Source organism: Sebastes fasciatus, chromosome 17 (genome assembly GCF_043250625.1).
Source record: "Sebastes fasciatus isolate fSebFas1 chromosome 17, fSebFas1.pri, whole genome shotgun sequence".
Taxonomy (NCBI): Eukaryota; Metazoa; Chordata; class Actinopteri; order Perciformes; family Sebastidae; genus Sebastes; species Sebastes fasciatus.
This window is the reverse complement of record NC_133811.1, coordinates 2,179,372-2,193,913: the sequence shown is the minus strand read 5'-3', so window position 1 is coordinate 2,193,913 and position 14,542 is coordinate 2,179,372. Positions and strand designations below refer to the sequence as shown.

General features: G+C 41.6%; 1 gene segment (V, D, J or C); it reads right to left on the bottom strand.

Annotated features, from left to right (window-relative positions):
* LOC141754734 (Ig kappa chain V region Mem5-like) overlaps nucleotides 1–14,542 on the bottom strand; it is a 118,475-nt gene that overhangs the window by 24,654 nt on the left and 79,279 nt on the right.

Sequence of the window (14,542 nt, the reverse complement as noted above, 5' to 3'; positions counted from 1 at the left end):
TCATGTTTTTGATGAGGAGGATTTCTGTGGCTTCTGTTGTGATGAAGGACAGCTGTCAGTCATCCAGTGTTCAACTTTCAGGACTATAAACTCTCCCAGAGCACTGGAGCATGGTGCTGCTGATGCAAAGTGGCTCTCTATGGAAATGCTCTGACTGACTCTAACAGGGACTTGGATTACTCTGATGATGCTGTTTATCAATGGATCAATCACTTTATCATAGCATTGATCAGGAATGTGTCAGTGATCATTTGTATCTTTGCTTTGAGTCTGATGGACACATTTTCTTCCAGAATATTTTGTGAATTCCCCCTAATTCACTACCACACAAATCAACATCACTGTTGGACTAATTCAAACTAAATTATTATTATTATATTTCAGTTCAGTGTTTAATGTGAATGGGTATGACTCAATCTTTCTCCAAGTAACGATTTTAACGCTATTAAACATATTTCATAAGTTTGAATAATATTTCAGTAGTTACCTATATTCATTTGAATGTGTCAGTAATGATACTATTTATAAATTATATATACAATAATAAATAAAAGACTCACAAATTTCATCTCTAGTGTGATATTTAAAACTATGAAACCCAGAATGTTTAATAAAAGAGTGACGGTTTAAACTTTTAAATCTTTAGTAATGAAACCGGTCTGTTTTCATGGTTCAGCAGTGATGCCCGTCTGTTGCCATGGTTACTGAGCTCAGAGAGGGAAGTGAAACCTTTAAGATCAGTTTCATCCAATCTGAGGAAGACCAACAGAACCAGTAGCCTCCTCTGCTGCAACCTCATATAAACTTTAATAATCTCTCTCTGCAGTGGGTCGAGTCGTCCCCACCCTGAGGGTGCTGCCCCCCTCCAGTGAGGAGCTGCAGCAGGGGAAGGCCACTCTCATGTGCCTGGCCAACAAGGGCTTCCCCTCAGACTGGAGTCTGGCCTGGAAGGTGGACGGCAGCGGCAGCATCAGCTGGGAGGAGAGCAGGAGCCCCGGGGTGCTAGCATTGATCAGGAATGTGTCAGTGATCATTTGTATCTTTGCTTTGAGTCTGATGGACACATTTTCTTGAAGAATATTTTGTGAATCCCCCTAATTCAGTACCACACACATCAACATCACTGTTGGATTAATTTAAACAAAATTATTATTTATCATAATCTACAATAAACATGTGTTAATGATAATTATTTACATTTTGCGTCATTCATTGGAGAGTTGTTCTTTAGAAATATCTTAATTCAGTATATTTTGCTGAAAAGGACATTAATATTGCTTGTAGATGTTTGGTATTTCACGTAGAAAAGGTTCAAAACATATTAATGATCTGTGAATGGTTTTAAACATGTTAACCAGTTATTACATGAACTGGGTAAACTGGGAATGTGTTTGGAGAGTTTGTTTTTGTCAAAGTCAGAGAGCCGTGTCTCTCTACAGTGAGAGGTTTTTGTACGGTGGCTCAATGACTTTGTATCACTGTGGTGGACTTTTGGTGGAGGAACCAGACTGGAATTTGGAAGTAAGTCAAATGTTTATTATTTCAGGAGCAATTTGTCTTTGATTTACTTTATATTTAAACAGTTTAGAAAAAATATTTGCCTTTACACTTTCATGGATCACTTTTTCAACATATTTTGCTCTAAGAGACAAAGTTCACTTCAGCAACAGAAATTCAAAAACTCAGTTACAAAAGTAAAACATTAAACTAGAGGATAAATCATTATTTCCAACTTTAATGTTTAAGTTTCATCTTGAGGGCTTGTAGGTTCAGTTCAGTCTGACAAAGTCAGAGAGCCGTGTCTCTATACAGTGAGAGGTTTTTGTACGGCGGCTCAATGACTTTGTATCACTGTGGTGGACTTTTGGTGGAGGAACCAGACTGGATGTTGGAAGTAAGTTTCTGCTCAAAAATACTGAATATAATATTGTAAAGTTATGTTTTAAATTGTATTTTTGAATGTTTTGGACGGATAAATGTATCTTTTATATTAATAACAATGTTAGTATTCATGTTTTATTCCTCCTCCTTAATCTTGGAGACTAACTCAGAGCAGCTTTACTGAACATTTCTTCACACATTCCTGTCATACTGAATCTTAAATAACTTGACGATAATCATAAATGTTCAATTCTACTTTACACATGTTTTCTGAGGTTAGTTTTTAATATTCCACCACAATGATAACTGTTGTTATGATGAATTAAAATGTACTTTATTCAAGTCAAATTGAACAGAGTGGAGATAAAGATCAGTATTTGCAAATGCACAAATTCTGTTTTATTTCTATTGTGTCATATTGTTACAAACTGTTTTTTAAATCTATTGTTAGTTTGCTAAATGAAGACTGAAATCCTTCTGCGTAGCATTTTATTTCATCACCTCATTTTCTGTATTTGCTTATGTTTCAACTACATTCTTTAAAGTCATGTATAGTTAAGGTCTTGGATGATTTTGATGATAAGGTTTTAAAATTTGTCAAAATTTTCTAAGTTATTTGTAGTATAGTTTGATATGTTTCAGGTCATTGTGTATGATGATTCTCTCTGTGCTGATATACATGAGAGGTTTCTTAAAGGGAAGTGAAACAATGTGTGACTGAGTGACTGGTGGAGCAGAAAAAACATCTGACAGAAACTCCTTCAAGGAGAAAATCATCTCTCACACAGTAAAGGTGTCCAAGTGTCAGGTGGTTGATTGACAGCTGTGTGGTCCCTGTCCTCTAAGCTGATTGGTGTCTCCTAGGTGATGTCCGTCCCACCCTGACGGTGCTGCCCCCCTCCAGTGAGGAGCTGGAGCAGGGGAAGGCCACGCTCATGTGCCTGGCCAACAAGGGCTTCCCCTCAGACTGGAGTCTGGCCTGGAAGGTGGACGGCAGCGGCAGCATCAGCTGGGAGGAGAGCAGGAGCCCCGGGGTGCTGGAGAAGGACGGCCACTACAGTTGGAGCAGCACCCTGAGGCTCCCTGCAGACCAGTGGAGGAAGGTGGGCTCTGTGACCTGTGAGGCCACCCAGGGCTCCCAGACTCCGTTCTCAGAGACACTGAGGAGAGACCAGTGTTCCCAGTCCTGACCTGACTCACTGGGACTATGCTTCTGGTTTCTCTCTGATACTGCTCTCAGTCTGCTCTCAGTAACTATCTCTGTCTTTTATTTGACATGTTTCAATAACAATATTTTCCAACTTCTTGCAATGTTTCAATATGATTTCAGTGTTTACTGAAAATAAAGTTGTGTTCATCAAATCACTTGTTTTCATATTTATTATCAATGTGTCTTAATGTTTTTCTTTTAATGGTGTCAGTGACTGAATTAAATCCAGATAAAAACTGCATCATTCTAAAATCTACAAAAGTCTGAAACATATTTTCTAAATCTGAAATTAAAATCACTATATCATTAGCATGAAGACAAATAAAATGAGTGTGATCTGAATTTCTAACCCTGGAACTATTTACATATAGTTGTTGCTGAAGAACCACAAAGATAAATGAAATAGATAAACAAAAAAATAATTAAAGTATTACTGATTGAAATACTCCATGAATTATTTTTGATTTCAATCAATAAATCTAAATTTATCAATCAATAAATTAGTTTTCTTATCAAATAAGTGAAGTTGTATTTCAACAGAGGCTAGCTTTGATGTGCAGCAGAATGTTTTTTTAATCCAGTCCAAATGAGAATATTAAAAGTTAAACTTTTGGTTTAAATAGAGTATATTTAGTGTTATAATGTTCAAATTGAATCATTAAATATGTTTTTTGTTGTTGTTGTTTTTGGTAAACTTTCTCTCGTTTTTGTTTCTGTGAAGCTGTTCATTCAGATCAGTTCCTCTTTAGCTGAGGGAGGTTTTTGTACCACGTTGTATCACTGTGTGAACGGGTAGCCGTTACAGTGCTGACAGTAATAAACTCCTGAATCCTCAGCCTGAACTCCACTGATGGTCAGAGTGTAGTCAGTCCCTGATCCAATTCCACTAAAACGGTCTGAAACTCCAGTCTGACGAGCTGTAGCAGAATAAATCAAGAGTTTGGGAGATTCTCCAGGTTTCTGAAGGTACCACTGTAGGCAGCTGCCAGCACTTGAACTGGCTTTACATCTGATGGAGACAGTCTGTCCTGGAACAACAGACTGAGATCCAGGAGACTGAGTAAGGATGATTTCTCCTGATGAATCTGGAAAACATGAAAAAGAGCAGAAGGGTTATTGAGACAAATCCAGTTTGGAGAAAGATGATCAACATCCAAACAGAAGAGTCTCATTTGTTTAACATGGAGAATAGATGGAAGAAGGTAAATGCTGCTTGTCTCATTGGTTCTCCATCATAGCAGAACATCATTGTGGTGAACCTGGTTGCATCCTGAAGCAAAGTTTTCAGAAGAGAGTCTCACCCTGAACAAGGAGCCCCAGGGTGGCCAGCAGTAGAATCAGTGAAATCATTATTGTGTCTCTGAAAGGCCTGGACAGCCACTGATCAACACTGGCCTCTTAACTGCTGGGAGCAGAGAGGCAGGACACATATGCAAACACACACAGTCAGTGAACTGTAGCTGTCCTCAACACATCATGCTGTTTCCCCCTCACTGCTGACAGCTTTGACTCATATTTACATGGCAGTGTGGTCTTTTTTGACAGTGATTCATTTGATTTCCACCAAGCAGTTACAGTAGAGGCCTAATATGAATTCTGTTATGGGATATGTTAAGGCTTATTAAACTGAACTTTTTAATATCCAACCAAAGTTTATATTTAGTTTTTGTTAACAACATATTGTACAGAAAGGTTTTTGAAAGGATTCAAATCCCCCAAAGATTTATGAATACATGCAGGTGTTTTCCCATCAAAGTGTAATTGATACACTATTAATGGAGCCAGTCTGATGGTCAAATTACAGAAATAATAACAAAAAAGGTATTTATTTCTACAGCAACAGTTTCGTAGATGTTTATCAAGTCAGAGATAAAGAAAGATGATTCCAAATTTCCAAATTACCTTTCACTTCTTTACGCAGGGGAAATAGTTATTTTTTTACTTTATCTCAGTTTGTTTGAATATGGATTCAAAACAGAAGACTTGATGTACATTTAAAATGGGATTGGAGTAGCCAGACAATCTGCACTATACCTTCTGATCTGATTAATAACTGAAAGAAGAGAAGAGGATTTTGTGATGTATAAGAGGATGCAGTTGAGGCTGGTCCATAGAGGCAGAAGAGGTTGCTCCTCCTCTTTTTTTTTGAGAGACAAGAGGGAGATCAAAATATAAAAATGAGTAAATGGTTGAAATAAACCATTACCAAATCTCAGAATCATTTATAAAATGATTTATCTCTCTTCTTTGGAATAAAATCCATTAATTAAATCCTGATTAAAATGCCTCAACAGTGACCCTGCAGGGCAGAGGGGATAAAGCAGCCTGTGTTTGTGAAGTGGTTGTGGGCATTGTGGGGGGTAGAGGAGGTCGAGCAACCTCTGTCCTCCCTTGAGGCGGGACATCTTCTATCAACTCAGTGAATTTAATTTTTTTCATGTTTGGTTAACCTCCCTTAACTATTTACGAATCAACAACCAGCAGAGTACATGATTGACAGCGGGTTGGTCCAATGAGGATGTCCAAATTTCATCTTCAGTCTCTACCACTGTATTGTACGTGATGAACTGGCAGTAAAGTATCAGACAGCAGCTTATCAAGAAATTAATTATAACGTGTAAATTGTGAACTACTTTTAAACACACAACAAAACAAATCATTTTTATTTAGGCCTGTTTAATGAGCTGTAGCTAGCTACTAGTGTTAGCTAACGCAGCAGTTAGCTTGTTGTAGCGGCCCTGAAGGACCCGGTGTAGCAGTCTGTCGCCCGTCACTAGAAGCCTGCCTGTAAACTGCCCGTACAGCAGTCCTTTGCACCGGGATCCAGAGCAGCAGGTCGGACCGCTGGCTGAATGCCACATAGTCCCGCCGGGTCGGGGCTGCCTTGGGGCGCGCGGCAGCGGCAGGAGTCGTCCACCGCCGGGGAGTGGATGGAGAGAGCTCTGCTCGCTGCCCGCCGTCAGCTGTCCAGGCTGGATCCACAGCGCAGCTATACGGAGAGGCGGCGGCGGCCCGACCTGCTGCTCTGAATCTCGGTGTGGGCAACGGACTGCTGTACAGGCAGTTTACAGACAGGCTTCTAGTGACACATTACACACACACAAGGTTTATTCCCACCCTGAAGCTGCAGTGATTGTTTTTTCTTATAAGCCATTGTTTTATTGCTTAGTTTAGCATTTTACATAAGAAAGTATAAGTAACGTAGTACTAGTGTAGTAATAATAATAATAATAATGATAATAATTTATATAACACTTGTCAAACTGCCAATCACCTTCCGTTGCGCCTACCAAGATTTGACCAATCGCTACCAAGTTTTGACGCCGTAAGCCACGCCCCTAGAAATGAACATCAAGTCCCTTCAATGGAAAGTCAAGTCCTGGTTCACCCGAGTTTGTGCGAACCGACGTCTTTCGCTATATTTTGAGTAAATTCATCGACATTTTCATATTATATCATATTATCCAATTATTGAAAATATGTGATTTACAGTGGTTGCGAGCCTGCAAGCTAATGTCATAGCCACGTAACCTGGCTAGCTTACGCTAGTTGAAGTCATGAACAATTCTCCATTCATAACCAGCTAACGTTAGCTGATATAAAACTATGGTTCATTTTAGGCAGCTGACAACACTTGTGTGTTAGCCTGTTTGTTTATAGAGGGGATTATGTAGGTCTACAGTTAATAACGGGCTGGCTATTTGGTAATAACACTGACATTAACGTTAATCAATAGTACAAGACATAAATACATAGTCCACAGTTTACCAACGAAATCTATGTTTTTATATTTTATGTGTGGATCAGTCAATGTATTTGGTATTTTGCAGATTATGCTAATTTAGCCCCTGTGTATATGAATTGTTTCAGAATGTTATAGTGTTAAGTTATAGGTTGTAAAGCAGTTGAGAATAACTACATGAAATGCATAGGTCCAGTAATGTACTCAACTGGTAACTGGTTTTAAAAAATTAAACTGTTAACAGCTTCTGTATAGTGAGTACATTATTAGAAAACACTGTATCACAGACAGACAAAGGCAACCACATGTTGCATAACCTCATTTGCATGAGAAGTAATGGACACAGAGTTTAATTTATGTTAGTTTAGCTAGATGGGAGATCAAGGTACAGGGATATAATACAAGGATACAAAGGCTTTATTGTCATATGCATAAATAAACACATTATCAATGCAATGACATTCTTAGTTTGCTGGGTCACTATCCTGTAGTGAAATATACTAAAAATAAATATGAAATTAAGAAAGAAGATAGAAATTATAATATAACATATAGCAGGCCATAATATTACAATATTAGAGGACAGTCTTGCTGTTCTCTATCGTGAGAGCATTAAAGTCAGTTCAGTCACCTTCCCTCATCATTCCACTTTTGAATGTAAAACTCACGGGCTCCACACCCATCATCATTATCACCATCTACAGACCACCAAAGCCCTCTGCCCTCTTTCTCACTGAACTTTCAGCATTATTAACATCTGTGTGTGCCATGTCCCCTACTTTCATCCTTATGGGTGACTTCAACATCCACATTGACAACTCTTCCATTGGTTTTACAAATGATTTCACCTCACTCCTTGAATGTCTCGATATCACACAATACGTCAATTTCCCAACCCATAACAAAGGTCACATACTTGATTTAATCTCCTGCACTGTATCACCCCTCATAACCTCACTGATGCTGACTTCCCCATCTCTGACCATAAAGTTGTCCTATTTCTACGCCCCCCTATCATAAAGGTCTTTTGATAGGTCTACGCCCCCCTATCAAAAATATAAGAGCAACAAACCATCTCCTTCAGAGCCATTAAACACATCAACCCCACAGATCTCATCAACCTTATTAACTCCTCCCCCAGTCCTCCCCCACCCTCCTCCCCTGCTGAACTAGTGAATTATTACAATAACTGTCTCTCCTCTTCCCTGGATACCCCGGCTCCCCTGAAAACCCGCACAGTCTCCTTCACCCACACCGCTCCGTGGTACACCGCTGACCTCTGTCATCTTAAATCTACCGGTCGTCAACTAGAGCAACTGTGCAAAAAGACTGGACTTTCAGTGCACATCCAACAAAACACAGAACACCTACACCGTTACAAGACTGCTCTCTCCACTGCCAAATCCTCCTACTATTCCAACCTCATCAGTATCGGTCAAGGTAACACCAGAACCCTCTTTTCAACATTAAACCACCTTCTTCAGCCTCCAAGGACCCTCCCCCCAAATACCTCCACTGATCACTGCACTGCCTTTCTGCAATTCTTTGAAAACAAAATCAACACCATCCACCAACAGCTTGCCTCATCCTGCACCTCCCCATGTGACCCACCCTGGATGGCTACCTCCTGTCAACCACTCATCAGCACCCTCTCTAACTTCACACCAACAACGGAATTAACCATCACTGAGCTAAACCATAAGGCCAAACCCACTACCTGTCAGCTCGATACCCTCCCCACTATCCTCGTCAAACCCTGTCTGCCCTCCATCTCCCCCATGATCACAAGCATCATTAACTCCTCCCTCACCACCGGTATTGTACCCCCCACCCTCAAAACCGCTGCAATAACACCAACTCTCAAAAAACCCGGTGCTGACCCAGCTGATCTGAACCACTACAGGCCCATCTCCAACCTCACCTTCATCTCCAAAACCCTTGAGAGAGTGGTTGTCGCCCAACTTCAGTCCCACCTCGACTCAAACAACCTCCAGGAACCCTTCCAATCTGGTTTCTGCCCCAAACACAGTACCGAAACAGCCCTGGTCAAAATCACAAACAACCTCCTCCGTGCAGCTGACTCTGGACTGCTCACCATCCTCATCTTCCTCGATCTCACTGCTGCCTTTGTGGGTGGGAGATGGTGTCAAACGTCTGACTGATATTGGTATCACTGGTGTTGAACTCACATGGTTTTCCTCATACCTCACCGACAGACAACAATTTGTACAACTGGGCAACCACAGGTCAAGGTGTTCCGCTGTTTCACTGGGTGTCCCCCAGGGGTCAGTACTGGGTCCACAACTATTTATCATTTACCTCCTTCCCCTTGGCACTATCCTCCGTCATCAAAAATTTCCTTTTTCACTGTTATGCCAATGATACACAAGTCTACATTTCAACAGAATCCACCGCTGCCCTGCCACCCACCTCCCTCACCACCTGCCTACAACACATCAGGAGCTGGATGAGCAGGAACTTTTTAAAACTCAATGGCAATAAAACAGAGGCCCTGCTCATCGGCTCCAAAAACAACATCTCCAAATCACAACACACCACTGCTCCAAACCTCATCATTGATGGCTTCTCTGTTCCATTCTCCACCCACGTCAAGAGCTTTGGGGTCACCCTAGACAGCACCCTCTCCTTTGCACCCCACATATCTCACATCACACATCTCACTCCAGCACTGAAATCCTGGTCCATGCATTTGTCACATCCCGGATTGACTACTGCAATGCTGCCTTCTCTAGCCTTCCCATCAAACTACTCAACAGACTTCAAATCATTCAGAACTCTGCCGCCCGGATCATCACCCGCACCAAATCCTCCGACCACATCACCACTGTTCTCATCCAACTGCACTGGCTCCCTGTTCAATACCGGATTGACTACAAAAACCTTCTGCTCACGTACAAAGCCCTCCACAACCTTGCCCCCACCTACCTCACTGACCTCCTTCAGGAGTATACCCCCTCCCGTTCCCTCCGCTCATCATCAGCTGGACTTCTGACCACACCCACCTCACGCCTCAGCACCATGGGAGCTAGGGCGTTCAGCTGAGCTGCTTCCAGGCTCTTGAACTCCCTCCCCCCACACATCCGGCAGTCTGACACTATCACATCATTCAAATCCCTCAAAACTCACCTGTTCAAACTGGCCTATTCTCTGTAGTGTCCATCAGTTCATCATATGTGTCTGCCTTATATGTGTCTCTGTCATGTCCGGCTGTTTTTATCTGTTTTTGTATAGTTTTATCCTTGTAAGGTGTCCTTGGGTGCCCTGAAAGGCTCCACCAAATAAAATGTATTATTATTATTATTAATGATATGACACGTCAGGAAAGCTGCTGAACAAATGACCCAGAGGAAGCATATACAGCGAGAAGAGGATCGGTCCAAGAACTGACCTCTGAGGGACTCCACACCGCAAAGGGGCTGATGAGGAGACATGATTATTTATGCAAACATGGAAATATATGTTTGTTAAGTATGAATGAAACCAGTTTAAAGCTGTACCAGATATGCCAACCCAATTTTGCAACCTATCAAGCAATATAGTATGGGGAACTACTAGCTTTGATTTTTTCAATTTACGTTCAGCCTTTCTGTATTCTATTCTGTGTTGCCTGATTAAATCATTGATCCAAGGCATTGTGTTAATAACTGGGACTGACCTGGAGGTGAAAGGGGCGGAAAAATCAAGGGCTGATGTACACAATTCATTAAACCAATCAACCTGATCATTAATATCAGTGAAGTATGAATAGCCACACTAGAAAAGTAGCTGGAAAACATGGCTGCAGACTGATCATTAAAGATGCGAGAGTGGATGTTACATTTCTGGGTTATTGCAGTAGATGTCAAGGGTGCATCAAAGATAATACATTTGTGATCGGAGACAGTGTCAAACTTATTCATGGAGTTAAGAGACATACCTAGAGAAAACACTAAATTGAGGGTATGTCCACAGTTGTGCGTGGGGCCAGAGACATGCTGCACAAGATTAAATGCTGTTGCAATGTTTAAAAAGTCGGTGGCAAATGAGTTGAAGTGATTGTCAATATGAATGTTAAAGTCACCAGCTATGATGGCCCTATCATATTTGAGCACAAGGGAGGACAGTAACTCAGAGAATTCATTGGGAAATCCCGTAACTGAATTTGAATTTAGGGGTCGATAAATGATTACACAGCAAATGGGATTATCACACACAATTTTAAAAGTTAGAATTTTGAAACTGTTAAAAGTACCAAAGCTGACTGGAATACAAGTGCAATTTTTCCTAAAAACAGCTGCGATACCCCCACCACGGCCTGTTAACCTTGGTGCGTTCAGAAACTCATAACTGGGTGGGCAGAGCTCTATGAGAGGGGAGAAATCACCAGGTTTAAGCCAAGTCTCAGTGAGGAAAAGGAAATCAAGGTTGTGTGATGTAATTAGGTCATTTATGATGAATGATTTATTAGACACTGACTGAGAGTTCAACAGGGCAAAGACAACTGGAGTAAGGGGCTTAGCTGACATGGGAATATTTCTGCAGACTGTAATCAAGTTATCAGAGTTTTTTGAGGACACAGAATGTGTAGGGTGATGGGTAGGCCTACGAAATCTGGGCGTGATCCTAACTGGAATACTGCATGAGCCCAGGGAGGTACAGACAGCTGGACTGCCAGACCAGTGATTCTGAGTAACATGGATAGGGATGGGAATAGCAGTGCTCTGATCATACCGCTGGGGGGATGTAGTGACAGAGATAATGGAGGCTGTGTGTGAACTACCATGCCGATAGGGGGAGCTGGAGGGAGGGGACGGGAAAGTACAGTCAGATGGACTCACTGCAGGTCATAATGTAGAGGTATATGCCTTACAGGAGTGCAGCGTTAGTTCAATGTTAGTTGATAAAAGGCGTGAGCCCACCTGCGAGGGATGGAGGCCGTCATGTTTGAAGAGCTGAGGCAAATTTGAAAAGGCAGCAAAATTGTCAATGAATGGGATGTCTCTGTTCATACATTAACCCTTTAACCAGATGTATGAATTTTACATCACCAAAACAAGGGGAGGGGAGCGGACCGGAAACAATTATCTGCTTCCCGGTGTCCAGCAGGTTATCTACGAGGCGCATGAACTCCCGTTTATGAAGCTCCGACTGTTGGTGTTTTCATGTCGTTTACGCCTGCGTGAATGGTGACTGCAGAAGCGGAGTTGTGCTTTGCAGCCGGTTGGTATAAAGTCCTTCACGCAGGCACCTGGGTAGCAGAAAGTATGGCCACTTCGCACCGCCACATGCGACCACAGAGGTACGGCAACAAGCACCGAGGGAGGGCGTTGCCTCACGTTGGGCACACCTGAGCGTCCAGGGGTGTGGCGGTGGTGGGATGGAGCCCGATGTTGGGACCCCCGTTGATGGATAACCGCTGTGTCAGGATGTGCACGTGAAGGACCAGGCTGAGGGTCTTGGCGCTTGCTTCGCTGGAAGCCGAGACTGGGTTGAGACAGAGAAGATGGTGGAGGGTAGGAGCATTTCCTCCAGGGGAGGAAGATCCTGCAGACTCAGGATGTTGAACTTGTTGGCCAGAGGGATATCCACAGGTGGAGGAGGAGGAGACGGGCGCTTTGCACCATGTTTCCCCTTGCGGACTACAGACCAGTGCTCTGGTCTGAGTGGGGTCGAACTCACCGGTGCGTTCACTCTGACCCCACCGATAAGAGAGCATGTCTCCGCTGGGACATGACAGAGAGAGGTGCTGGCCGTTGCCTTGGGCTTTGCTTTTTTGAAACACCCCAACTCCTCGAGTTCAGTTGAAACAGCCCCAGGCTCTGGTTCTCCTGCGGTGATAGAGCCAGACCACGGTAGAGTGGTGTCGTTGCTGCAGACAGACGAGCCCAGAATTACCAGTTGTTTTGCTTGAGCTGTGGCGACAGTGGAAAACTCCAGGATGGTCTTTTCTCTTTCTCTGAGCTTGGCCTCCAAACCAGCGATGCTCTTTCTCAATTTTGAGACGGTAAGATGGCAGGATTCACACGCAGCCATTGCACTTGTTGTTTGTGTACACTTATACTCAGTCACTTAAGTGTACAATACACGACCAAGATAAGTGAAACTGCACCACAACTGCAGCCAAAATAGTCCCAGAAATCTCATGTATTCCACAGCGAGCAAAACCCGGTGGTTAAAACTGGTAAAAGTCCTAAATGAGACAGTTTCTTGGTAAAATCAGTGTTATGCTAGTGCTCTTCGATGAGTGGCTGCTAGCCGAGCAGCAGCAAATGTTTGCTCCGCACTCTTCTCAGAAAGCTAAAAACCGGGATGTCCGATGACTAAAATCCATAGTCCAGTTAAAAGATACAGTTGAAACCAAACTCGATTTAAAAGGTGAGTCGTAAAAATGTAACTTAAAAGTGGATAAAAGTTCAATTTAAGGGAATGTTTCTGACGGAGTCCCAACGCTGACTTACTTCCTGAAGAGAAACCAGTTCACTGTTACAGTATAAAGAGAGGTCAGGGCTCTGGAGAGAGGTCAGGGTTCTGGAGGTATATAGAGAGGTCAGGGCTCTGGAGGAAGGTCAGGGCTCTGGAGAGAGGTCAGGGCTCTGGTCAGGGCTCTGGAGAGAGGTCATGGCTCTGGAGAAAGGTCAGGGCTCTGGAGGTATAAAGAGAGGTCAGGGCTCTGGAGAGAGGTCAGGGCTCTGGAGGTATAAAGAGAGGTCAAGGCTCTGGAGAGAGGTCAGGGCTCTGGAGAGAGGTCAGGGCTCTGGACGTATAAAGAGAGGTCAAGGCTCTGGAGAGAGGTCAGGGCTCTGGAGAGAGGTCAGGGCTTGTCCAGACAAGTCACTGTGTCTCCTGGATCAATTTATGATCACTCCATCTGAAGCTTCATCTCAATAAACTGACAGTTGGGGAAAAGAATAAAATAGATGGGATGAATTTGATTGGAGATGAAAATTAAAAATAATAGTGAAAGTGTTGAAAATCACTGCAGCAGCAAATGTTCAGTAACACTTTATAACCATCACTAGTAAAAGGTAAATTGATAGTACACTAAACTGTACTTGATAGTCAGTTTACTGTTAACAAACAATGACATGCTAATTAATAATGTTTAATATTTATTAGTAATGCTATAATGTATGTTATTTTATCATTAGTTTGTGTAATATGAAGTAATTGGTTCATAAATTCTATATTACACAAACTAATGACAAAATAACACAAATTATTATTATTATCATTTCATTGTTTGTTAACAGTAAACTGACTATTAACTAAAGTTTACTGTTAACAAACAATGAAATAATAATTAATAATCGTTACTAATCATTAGTAATGCTATAATGTATGTTATTGTATTTTTAGTTTGTGGAACATGAAGTAATTGTTTAATAATAAATTCTATATTGTCTCTTAGCTGATAAGAGACGATTACAATGACATTCTGATTAACATTAGTAAACTATTTATTGATGGTTAATTGTTGCACAATTATAGCATTTTATATACTACATTAAGTATTTGTTAATAATTTATTTTCATTATTTTTTTTCTTCATTCATTATTTATTTTTAGTTAATTAATTAATTTATTCATTTATTTTTTGTTTATTCATTTATTTATTTATTTATGCAGGATTTTCCCTTTGCATTTCACCCTTTATTTATTTCGCCAAACTTATTTTTCCTGTATTCTTTTCTATATACATTTCTTTACAC